The sequence below is a fragment of the Perissodus microlepis genome, chromosome 11, assembly GCF_051167445.1.
Source record: "Perissodus microlepis isolate ML-2025 ecotype Zambia chromosome 11, ASM5116744v1, whole genome shotgun sequence".
NCBI classification, from domain to species: Eukaryota; Metazoa; Chordata; class Actinopteri; order Cichliformes; family Cichlidae; genus Perissodus; species Perissodus microlepis.
In genome coordinates, this window is record NC_140471.1 from 14,380,455 (window position 1) to 14,393,063 (window position 12,609).

The window sequence follows — 12,609 nt, forward strand, 5'->3', positions numbered from 1 at the left end:
CCTGGGTAATTATGTTTGGCTAAGTCTGGCTCGGAGGAGGTGAGGCTCTCGGCGTGGTTATAAACAGCGGAGTTAGAGGAACGTGCGTGCAAAAGAAGCTGTTTTACTTCCAGAGCGAAGAGCTCGCTGCATATGTAGTGGGGAAGAATGCAATTTATTACGCTGAACGTTTAGCAATTTAAACTTCCATCTGAAGGCTGACACTTGCTCACACAGGTTCGCATGCTACAATTAGCACATGTAACGACTTTGCAATCAAAAACAAAAACAGCCGTGTTTGAAGCACTCAGTCCTGGTGAGAGGTGTAATCATGTTCAGGGTAATTATACAGGTTTGTTGTTCTCTACAGCCATGTTACGTACCTGTGGGATGCTGATTGACTCAACAATCTAATTAGGTTTCGTTATGTAGGCACCACAACGCGTTACAATTGGCAGCGAGGCCCATATGGCACACGGGGTAACATATTCTTTAAGCGTCACACACAAGCGACCTCCATCAACCTCACAGAGGAGAAGTTCTCTGACAGACAGGCTTTCTGAGAGCACTGCTGAAAGGATTGCATTGTAACTCAAACTTTCTCCTTAATCTCAACCAAGAAAGAGTTTTGTCGCCTAAACGTAACCAAACAGCGGCTGGAAACTGAAAGAAATCTAAAAGGAAAGAAAACCCCAAAGGAAGGCTTCTCTCTGGCCTCTCAGCCTCACACAGACAAAGAAACGCTGTCTTAATGTTGGCTCACACTTGAATAACGCTGTTGCTGTGATTAAAGGAAGAATATCTTTCAGCATAAAAGTTTCTTTTGGTTTTGGTGAGGAACACCAGCTCGTTCTAAAGACAGTTGGTAGCAGCTATTATTTTAACTATTTGATGAGCTACAAATGAGAATTCTGTGTTTTATGAGTTGAAAAAAATTATTGGCCTTCTAAATTGTGCACAAAACATCTTAAATTAGTGGAAATCATTTCAGGCAAAAAAATTTATTCAATTCATTATCTCACAAAAAATATACAGGACATGAAATGAAATCATAAGAAGATGAAATCAAACTTTTTTTTTTTTGCTTTAAATGACAAAAAAATGAATGTGCCTTTCCATTCAATTGCTTAACCTTTTATGGGGGATCTGGAGCTAATCATAGTTGACCTTCTATTGCACTGTTAACAGGGAGAGCCAGAAAACCCTTCACGCTCACACCCACGCCTACAACCAATTAGGAATCACCAATTAACCTAACACGCATGTAGTTGGTATGGGACTGTGAGACAAAAACAGAGGACCTGGAGAAAACCCGCAAAGGCACATGAAGGTAATTCTCCACACAGCTGACCAACAGATTCAAGCCCAGAACTTCTTTTTTTGTGAGGTGACAACGAAACAATTTAATTGTGTTTAATAATCAACTTAACAATACTACTAATACAAGAAAATGTAATAAAACAAAAAACAAGCCAGACAAACCAATTAAATGATCCCTGTTAAGTCACACATCATCTGTGCGACTCTGTGGAGAATTGCCTTTCCGTCATGTGATCTATCTGATGAATAAGAAAGATAAAGACCTGGAAGATGAACAGTGTATGATGGAGAATCACAGATGTTATGGGAGGGGAAGGCTCTGGCCGTGTGACACTTTATCTATGAAAATGGATAAAGCAAGAAGAACAGAGGATCAACACAGTGAGGGCAAAGTCTCCATAGACTAATTATTCCTGTGACAAAGTGGAAACTGTGCCACCATTGTCCTCGCTCCACCCAATCACACATGTAGCGCTGAAATGAAAAAGAAACTCGTTCTTCTCTGAAAGTCATACATATATATATATATATATATATATTTAAAACTCTAGGTGAGAGCAAAGGAGAGGCTCTGATTAAGGCGGCGTATAGTGAAGAGACCCCACAGTGTCGCCCACCTTTGGGCCCTCCTTAAGTGGCCTTAAATAAGATAATAAGGGCGATGGGCAGAAAAGAGAGGACTTTGTCTGCTGGCATTAGCGCGATGGCCGTGTTAGCCGTGATATCTTTGAGGGGGGATAGTGTGCCAGTAATGAGACAGGGTTGCCTTCCCTTGCCGGCCTAATTAATCCTACATTTTCATAGCGTATAATCACTGCCCACAGTGCAGCCTTCTACTGGCCAGAGAAGAGAGATGTTGGAGGAGTCTCTATCTGTTGCTCTATCTTTCCCTCTTCCCACTCCATCTTTCCTTCTCCTTCCTCCTCTCTGCAATTTATTACACTGGTATCCAGAGTGAAGTGAAACCTCCCAGTATGGACCTATCTGTCATCTCTACATTATCAGGAAAACACACTGCCTACCATATTGTGCTACAAGGGGCTCCAGCAAATTACTATTTTTATGGGACATGATAAAGGAAATGCTGCCTTATGCTCAGATACGTAACTGTCTTGGAGGAAATGGGAAGGATTGAGCGTTGCAGATTGCCGTGCGGTTTTGATCTTTGTGTTTGCGTGTGGCAGCCAGCGCAGTTGCGCCTGATGGATAATGCAACCATTGGCTGAAGCTCATAAAAGTGTGTTCCTACAGGGTTAAAATGCAATAAAGCTTTTAAAATGTAATACCCTGCCAAAAGATGGGCCTACGTCTTTATGATCGTATAGAAACACTGATATTTTTTTATTTTTTAAATACTAATTGTGTTTACAGAACTAGGCAAAAAGTTAGAAATATTCTGAAATTTTTTACTCTCTTTTATGACTTAGGCTCAACTTTTAAAAAAGGGGGTATCATAACATTTGGACGTGTACTTTCTAGCCAATGCAATTCCACATTTACACAAAAATAAACAGCTCAACAGCTCAAATTGCGCGTTAAAACTGCGAATTAAGACACCTAAAGCATTTATGTGCACACCCAGTTCGTTTACAGTATTATTTGAAATTAGTTTTTTTTCTTTTCTTTTTCCCCCCGTCTCTGCAATAGCCCCTGGACTACAAACGCATCAAAGACCACAGTGTCTCTCTGTTCAGTGGCATTGAAGCCATGTTGCAGAACGATCCCTGAGATGATAAAGAGAGGAAAGTGAAAAGTCACATCCTGTCACATCTCATCATCTCCTGGCTGAAATGTGAGGCTTACAGGGCCTTGAGGGTGACATCCTCCATATACCAACGCACCACAATGCAGTGAATGAAGGAGGGGGGTATGGAGAGGAGAGAATGAGAGGGAGGAGAGGGATGGAGCATATGGAGGAAAAACAGTGGAGGATTTAAGAGTAAATAAGCCTGTGCAGAAGCAACTGATCCTGTCCCTGCCTATCTCTCTGAAATTCTACTTTCCTCTCTCTCTCTCTCCCTCTCTCTCTCTCCCTCTGTCTCTCCCCCTCTACTTCTATCTCTCTCTCTCAATCGCTGTCGGTGTGAGACAGATACCCCAACCTCAAAGTGACAGGCCCTCAAACGACTTGGCGAGGAAACCAAGCATTAATTAAGTCATTGCCGGACTGTAATTTCCTTGAGAAGTGAAAAAATGCACGAGAAAAGGTTACTGAGACCTTTTCTGTGTCAAAATTACCATTCGTCATGAATATTAATGCACCTAATGAAGACAACCTTTGCTTCATCAAGAATGTTCTGGAGCAGGGTGCCACGCTGATAGACTCTCCCTGGCTGTTTTTCTCCTTCAGTCAGGAGGGGAAACTGGCACGCACACACACACTGAGTTTTACCCATCTGAGTCACCTGCGTGTATCTTGTTCTTTATGTGGAGCATCACATCCTTTCAAAGGCAAGGTATCATATTTGACATGCTGGTTAGGAAAGAAAGGCGCATAAATACGAAGGCAGTAAGTTAGCTGTGTATTAATATTTTAATACTTAAAATGGTTCTGGTGGAGTTGGGTTTTTTTTTAATGCTTTTCTATGTTAAAAATCGAACACAAAGCGTAAGAATTTGTAAGGTATAATTCATAAGACATGTCACGGTGGCGAGAAACTAAGTGCACCTTCACTACTTCTGCAGGAGTTAAAAGGGTAAGTAGCAGCCATGTGCTGCTAATCAAATGCTTTTCATTAACTGATCGTCAGGGAGTGTGAGCATCTCTGTAAAAGCAGGAACTTTGGCAGTTTTCTGGTGTGTGTTCACAGAATGTCACACTCTTCCCAGGAATGGATATCCCAGAAAATTCACCCACAAGGTCAGATTTTGCAACGCTCAGAGAAATTGCAAAAATCCCAAGAGCTACAACTCAGACTCTAAAGGCCTCAGTTAAAGCATTAGATGCTAAAGTTAATGGCAGTACTGTTAGAAAAAGACTGAACAAGTCTGACTTGTTTGCAAGTTTTGCCAGGAGAAAGCCTTTTCTCTCTAAAAAGAACATGGCAGCACTGCTTAAGACAAAAGTAGCATCTGAACAATGCCCACTGAACAGATGAGACCAAAGTGGAGATCATGCAAGGCAACATGTTTGGAGGAAATCAAACACCACTATGTCTGCACAAACAACTCATACCAACTGTCAGGCATGGCCGAGAAGGGATGCTGACTTGGGTTTGTTTTACAGTCATGGGATCAGGGTACCTTGCAGTCATTGAGCTGGCCATGAGCTCTTCTGTATACCAAGTATTCTGGAGTCAAATGTGAAGCCATCTGTCCGTCAGCTAATGCTTGGCCAAAACTGGACAATGGAGCACAGCAGAAAATCTATAGAAGCGGCTGAAAAACAAAAAAAGAATAAAGGTGTTGCAATGGCCAAGTCAAAGTCCAGACCTCAGGCTGATTGAAATACTGTGGTGGGAGCTTTTAAGGAGCCTTTTAAGCAAATTTCTTGAAAAATGTTCTGTGGCTTGTCATTAAATCTGGCACAAACATTTAAGATTTCCCACCATCATGTCAGATTTTTTTGTTTTCCGAATACTATCTCTATGGCCAGAATATCCGTAAAGCTATTGATATTCCAGCATCTACCCCTGCATCAAGTGTGCATCAACATGTCATCATTAACTCATGTATCTATCAAAACGTAACATTTTAGAATTATTTGTCAAAATACAGCCTCACAGATCTGCTAGTGTAGCGCTGTTGTAGACTCTTCTTGTCTGTCTCTTTGAGGTTCAGCACATTATTGTAGGAGTTTGTCTTTGTATTCCAAGCTGAAATATAAATGATATCATCCCCTGTGACTACAGACTTCTGTCCAACAAACCATACACTTACTTTTACAAGAATAAATCCAAAATCTTAGTCTACGTACTGGTTGCTGGTGTATTTACACCAGGATTATTGAGTATTAAGACATGGTTTACGATGAAACTGGGAAAGCGGGATTGTAACTTTAAAGATTCACGATGACTGATTCTGACTTCACCTTAAATAACCAGGCAGGAAACATTTGAATTATTCTTTTAAGTGCCACTGCTACACACACATGCTGTAGTCGCCACTACTCATTCACCATCTTTGCCCTCTTTACTTCTCAACGTCTCTCCCTCCCCTTGACACATACCTCTCATTAATTCAGACCTGTCATATCGACACACACACACGCACACGCACACACACATATGCACTCGTGGTATCTCTGCAGAAGGTGACAGCTCTGTGTTGAGTGACAGCAGCTCTGTCTGTCTGCTACAGGAAGATCTTCTGCTGCCAACAGTTTTGTAAAGTAACCCTCGACTGTCACTGCGAGAGAGGGAAGGGTCATCTATTCATATGTCTGCCTCCTCAAACTGTAAATAGCTTTCAGTGATGTCTTCCCTCATCCATTATTAACTGCTTTTGAATTAATGACAGTCTTTTATTTTGCACAAGTGGGATTGTTTGCCGTTGACTTATCCATCCAGCAGCAATTCTGCTCTTGCCTGTAATTAGAATGAGTTGAAAATTGAGGCATTCTCTTACAGCTGGATAATCTCTACTGTTGGAAACTTTTTACTTTTAACTTCAGTCTGCATTTCCTACCTTTAAAAGCTTAAAGCCACCCAAAATATGTGAATGACTTACTGCTCTTGCTTGCTTTGCTGATGTCTCTTCAAACAAACTCGGTATTGGAAATATCCAACACTATGGTTCCACGTGGAGCTTTTGACCTCTGGAAATGCTACAGCGCTAGGTTTTTAAGGAATAAATTCCCATTTTGTCTATTTTAAGCATACATAGGAGTATATGCATACATGCATGAACAAGCCCATGGGTCATGCAATATACAGCCCTATCTGTGGCATCACACTATATCACTAATCAGTCACATTGGTCATAATATGCCAATAAATAGACTAATGAGCTAACATGTAATTAATTAAAAACAAGAAACCCATATTCTTTTTTTTAATCACCAACTTGGAGATATAGCACTGTGCAAATGAGCCATCCCTCATTTCTTTATGTTTTGCTAGGAACATGGGAAGTAGGTGCAGCATTTACTGAAAGATGTGCAAACACACATGAAATTGAATTTATACAATTCTAGCAAACTTCAAAGTCAATATTTGCTGTGACCACCTTTATTCTTCAACACAGGCTGAAGTCTTTTTTCATTTTCTCAAGCAGTCTTCAGGAATAGTTCTCCAGTTTTCTTAAAGGGCATTCAAAGCTCTTCTTTGGATGCTGACTGCTTATAGTTCTGCTTTCTCTCGGGATGATCCCACACTGCTTCAATAATGTTGAGGTCTGGGCTCCAGGGAGACCATACCATACCATACCATACCATACCATACCATACCATACCATACCATACCATACCATACCATATACCATTTATTTATAAAGCACTTTAACAACAGCAACAGCAACTACAAATTGCTGTACACAAAAATGAAAAAATATACTAAAAAAGATTAAAAGACACCAATAAATGCAGCGATAATAAAACAATAAAAACAAATAAGATGCTGAGTTTATTAAGATAGAGAGTATAAATGTGTTTTAAAATGAGACTTAAAAATGGACAATGTATGTGACTGTCTTTAGTGCCAAGGCGATTTATTTCATAGGGGCAGCGATAGAAAATGCTCTAAGACAGCGGTCCGCAAACCCCTGGGCCACGGACTGGTACCGGTCCAGGTTTTCAGGGTTTTTATCGTTAACTCGGTTTCCCTGGGTCTTTTCCCGTGTTGTAGTTGTGCGTCTTATTTTGAAAGAAGTATTTACACGTTACCATAGCAACCAGAGAGCATTAAGGGGCAGAGAGGAAGATTTTACTCTGAATGTTGTTGGCACATTTCAGGAGGACGCTGCTAATAAAGTTACACAATTACACAGCGAATTAGTGTTTATTATTATATTATTATATATTTTGTTGTATTCATCCGCGACACCTTAAAGGCCGGTCCATGAAAATATTGTCTGACATTAAACCGGTCCGTGGCGCAAAAAAGATTGGGGACCGCTGCTCTAGGATATTTTTTTCAGACACTGTCCCCTCTGAGGTCTGGACTTCTGCTTTGATTTTTGTGTACACTGGAGCAGTTGGCTCAGAGAGAAGTGTAGGGGTCAGCAGGTCAGAGCGGTAAGGTGGGGCAGGACTGTTTAAGTATTTAAAAATAAGCAAAATAACTTTCAAATGGACTCCAAAGTGATACTGTTGCACTGTGTGTTTTTCTATCCAGGTATGCTTTTGCATTGGCTGTGTGTTTGGGATGGTTATCAAGATGCTGTCAAACTTTCTGCTTTCCAGATAGTATTTAACAGTGGATCAAAATCTTTTGCGTTCATTACTCCACCAACACCACTGGCTGAAATTCAGCCCCAAACTATGACAGAGCCTCCACCATGTTATACAGATGACTGCAGACACTCACCTCTCTCCTGACCTCTGATGTACAAACTGACAATGATCGTAATCAAAATTTCAAATTATCCCTCCAGAAGACCCGTCACCTCTGATTTTCTGTCCAGGTCTTGTGTAATTTGGCTTACTTAAGCCTTTTCTCCCTGTTTACCTTCCTTAAGAATGGCTTCTGGATAGCCACGCTTCCACTGAGACCATTTCTGATGAGGCTTCAGTGAACAGTAGCTTAATCAACTGAAGAGCCAGATGCATCTTTCAGGTCGTGTGTCAGGCCTTTGCTGAATTTCTTAAGGATATTTATTTTAGACAATGTTCATCTTCCGTACATATTATTTTTAGCCCTGCCACTTCTTCTTTTGTCCTCAGCTTGTCCAGTTTTAAGGACACATTGCACACCATGCTGAGATATTAGTTTTCAGCTAATCAACTTGTTGGTGGAAAAATACTATTCTACTCCTGTCAAACTGTGTTATCTTTGGCATTTTTTTATAGTTTCAACTTCAGAAATGGGAACAAATGATATGTTTTTGCGACAGGCAGCTAGCAAGTGCCTAAATATACAATTTAAAATTGGTTCTTTGCTAAGCTGTCTTTTATGTGTAGAGACAAAATGATTTCATCTCTAGTGTTAAGTGCTTTTATTAAGCTTGAATGATCCACAGGTGGTGATTGTTAAGTGGCTTAATAAAGACAATTTCTTCTGAATATTGACAGGTACAACATCTGGACTGAAAATGAGTGGAAAAGCAGCCATCCACCTGTGGCTGACATGCAAAATGGAGTGGATATATGTTTGTGAGGGTTCAGGTGTTTTAAAGCTAAAGTAAACTCTCAATAAATTCACCCTCAATAAATACAGACATTATCTAAAGGTGTGTTTTTGCAAAAATTAGCTTGACAACAGTTAAGCCCTAATAATCTCTTTGAAAATGGTCATTATCAACTTTCTTTTTTAACCCAGAGAAGATAACTCCAGGGCTTTTTGCGTTCTCTGATGGTGCCATCATTGTTGTGGGACTCACTCCCCCCAATCCTCTGTAAAGTTCTTCAATGAATGGCACTAACACCCCAACTTTCTCATTTAACAGACTTTTGTTTGTTTGTGTACTTAGTTCATTAGGACACAGATTAACTTATGACATTCTCATTTGCACTGGGTGAGCATTTAACAGGCCCTCATTAAATTGGGTCTTTCTTAATGTGGTTATTTTTGGTTAAAGAAAAATAAAGAAAAATATTCTACTATACTCCGTGCTCACTCCCAGCTCTCTGTGACAAATCATTCCTGGAAAAATTCCATATGTAAATCAAATAATCAGCAATCCACAACATGTTTTCAATGTCACAAATCCACAGATGACATGAGGAAGGGAAAAGAAACATTACCAAAAAACAAAGAAATGCAAAGTATGATGCCATCATACTCATTACAATACTCATCATTTTAAATATTTTTGTGTAGACTTGTGTTTTTAAGGAACACTCTACATTTTACAACCTGTGTGTTCATAATGTGGTTTTGGACTGAGTTCAAATTTTACTACTAGGACTATAGAGGATCTCTGGCATCCCCTAGGTGAGAAGAATAAAACTGTGATTTGTAGTCAGAAGTTCTGCCAAGGAAGCCCATAGCTGGAGGGCTCAGAGACACACACAAGACAGACAAGAACATACAGTAAATCGGTCCACCAAACGTCAAAAACACAGGGTTTTTTTCATCATCTGATCCTTCCAACATCAGTCTAAAAGAGCAAAAAAATTAATTGGCCGTTTGGAGGCACAAAAAGAAAGTTTGCCTTTGTTGTGAATCTGCATAAGAGTCACCACCATACATTATCATGAATAATACATCCATATCTCCTCCATAGCCACGGGTGGTAGGGATTAGATAAAGCGCCATAAATAAGCTTCAAAGCCTGCTGTATGCCATTTTGTTACACCTCACCGTAGAGGCCTTTTCTTTAATCACAAACTTAGCCTTAGCTGGTGGGGCCCTTTTGTTGCAATTGTGCTGGTGTCGCTATTAGTGTGGGGCAGCCCCGTCTGTACACATGTATTCATTTACCTAATTAACACGGAACTCACACTGGGAGTCAAATGAAAGCTACCGTTGGGGAGTCACAGAGAACAAAGCCTGGTGAGGAAGCCCGGCTTCCTACTGTTGCCAGCCACTGGATCACTGGAAAAAAAGCAGCAGACACCCAGACAAGCCTTTGCTTGTGTGGTTTGCCTAAGACATAGGTGATGAACTGGCACAATTCTATAAAAAGACATTAATTTCATTTGTCTTTTAAAAGCTACCACTGGAAATCATGCAATATTAGAAAATGATCTGTTATTTTGTGGATTATCATTCGGTAAATACAGAAATTATACTCGTTAACCACAGTAGCCAGGTTTTTTATACAAATCATGATAGGATTTGTGCCAAGTGTATCCATTTACTGACAGTCTATGTTTACTGGCTACATGTGACCTTAACACAAAAAGAAAAAGTGTCTGCAGTCAAAATGTAATCCTGAAAGAACCAGTGTAGATGAGCTGAAGACAATAATTCTGGCAATTATGGAAATAATTGGAAATATTAGCCTCAGAACCATTTTACCGATTTAGCTACTTTTTTTGGAAAAAAATTTATTTTCTTGCAAACTTTTATTAAATCTAAGATTCCAGAAGCAACTTACCAACAGCTTTTATTTTGTTTCCTTGCTTCAAAATCTTAATTTTGCAACCAAGTTAACTGATACTGTGCAAATTAAACAGTTTAAATACTTAAAAATCGGTGACATACAGTAAAAATACTGTTCACTGTATTGAGGCTGAACATACTTCAAAGTACATGCTTCCCTTAGCCAGTAGCATTAGAAGGCATAGCGTACATTTTCATTGCTATGCAGATGATAACCAGCTTTATCTATTGATAAAGACAAACCAATTAGTTAAACTGCAGCAATGACTTAAAGACAAAAATACCAGGATGACCTCGATTTCCTGTTAGGTCTAAAAACCTTAGAAACATGGTATCTAACCAGATATTTATCGTGGACGGCATTACTGTTACTTGGCCTCCAGTACCACTGTGAGGAACCCTGGAGTCATCCTGGATCCTTTAGTGCCCGTATTAACCCTTAAAGCCTGAACCTTGAAATAATTGCCAGAAAATTCTAATTGTTGGGGTGATGTTGTGATTTTGGTGCTATATTAATAAAATTGAATTGGACTGAACTGAACCCTGAATTTTCAGCCCATTTTTGCATTATAATTTGAACAATAGTAATAATATGTAAGCTTGGCCAGAAGAAGACAAACAATAGGAAGGAAAATACAAAGTGCAGTGAGTTTATAATCAGCCATAGGTTTGGTTAGTAACACATTCCAAAATCTTCAATTCCAAGTTCACTATATTTTTTCTATGATGCAGTAATGTTACCCATTACTGTACTAAAGTAATCACAATACAGTTACTAATCAAGAAATCGTGTTTTTCAGTTGCCTCCTTTTTTAGTGGATAAAAATGATCAAATAATTCTGCACTCTTGCTCAGCTGACGTCAGTTTGTCTGGTGAGAGAAAAAAAATAGCACCTCAATCTACATCTTATGAGAAATGGGCATATAAAGGTTAGTTTCCTTTTTACTGTGTGAAACATAATAGAAAAGTACCAGTAGTGCCCGTACTAAAAACTAAAATGCACTGCTGTTAACATGACACAGACCCTGCAAACATCTGCAAAGACAACAAAGCTAGTTGCAATGAACCCAGGACCCAGCGTGATGTTAAAGTTGAGTGTAAGCAGACTCCAGCGGGAAGCCAAAGCTGGATTTTCATCAAAATAGCGATTCGCAGTCAGGCTTGTAGCAAACCTATCCATACCTGTTTCCACAGTGGCCACAGCTTTTGTCTGTGAAGTGCTCTTCGGGCTGATTTTCCACCAACTTTTCTGTCAGCTTTGTGTTAATGCTAAAAGAAAGATCTTTTGTTTGTTCGCCGCATTAGGATAGGGATTTGTGTCAGTGTGTGGGCATGTAGCCTAAGGTTTATATTGTTAACTGGTAATTATGTGACAATGGATCTCAGGCCATGCTGCAGAATAAAAAATATGTAATGCAATGAGCAAGTAATAAATTACTTTCTCAGGAAGTAATTATGTAATATGTTGCTTTTTTTTTTTTAAAGTTCTAAGTAAATACATTACTTATTCTTGAGTAATGACCCCAACACTGTTTGCAATAGGCTCTTGTGTTATTTCTTTCCTATAGGCTGTTGAAAATGGTAGATAACTGCTTCTGCCTGTTAACACGGCTTAATGATTATGACTGTCTTCCTTCAAACCCTGAAGTTTTGCCCTTACAAAATTATGAATCTTATAGGAAAAAAAATGAGAAACAAAGCCTCAAGACACAAGCAACTACTGACTTCAGGGCTATAATAACTCCACTGGTGTTAGAGTGACACAGGATTTGAAATTAAGGAATGCTTAATTAGTAGATTATCATACATATTTCTTTGTGCTCATTCTCAGACAACATGACACGCGACTACATCAGCTATGAATAAATAATGTGCTCATCAGCTTTAGCCATCTCCTGCATGTATTTTTGTTATATATCTGTTCTATGTTTAAGAAGTGTATAATGACACCATCTCAGCTCAAACACACGTAATTAACATTTTACTTTTTGGTGACATTTTATAAGTCTTTTTGACAGTTGCCTGGAAACAGTTTCTATCTCTATTTGTGTTTATATCTCTGTTTTCAGTCTATTTCCCTCTGAGGTGGGTGCTGGGCTCACCATTTTGTGTTAATTTGAAGAGTTGGATGTCTTTAAGGACTGATTATCTTTAATTAACACAGTA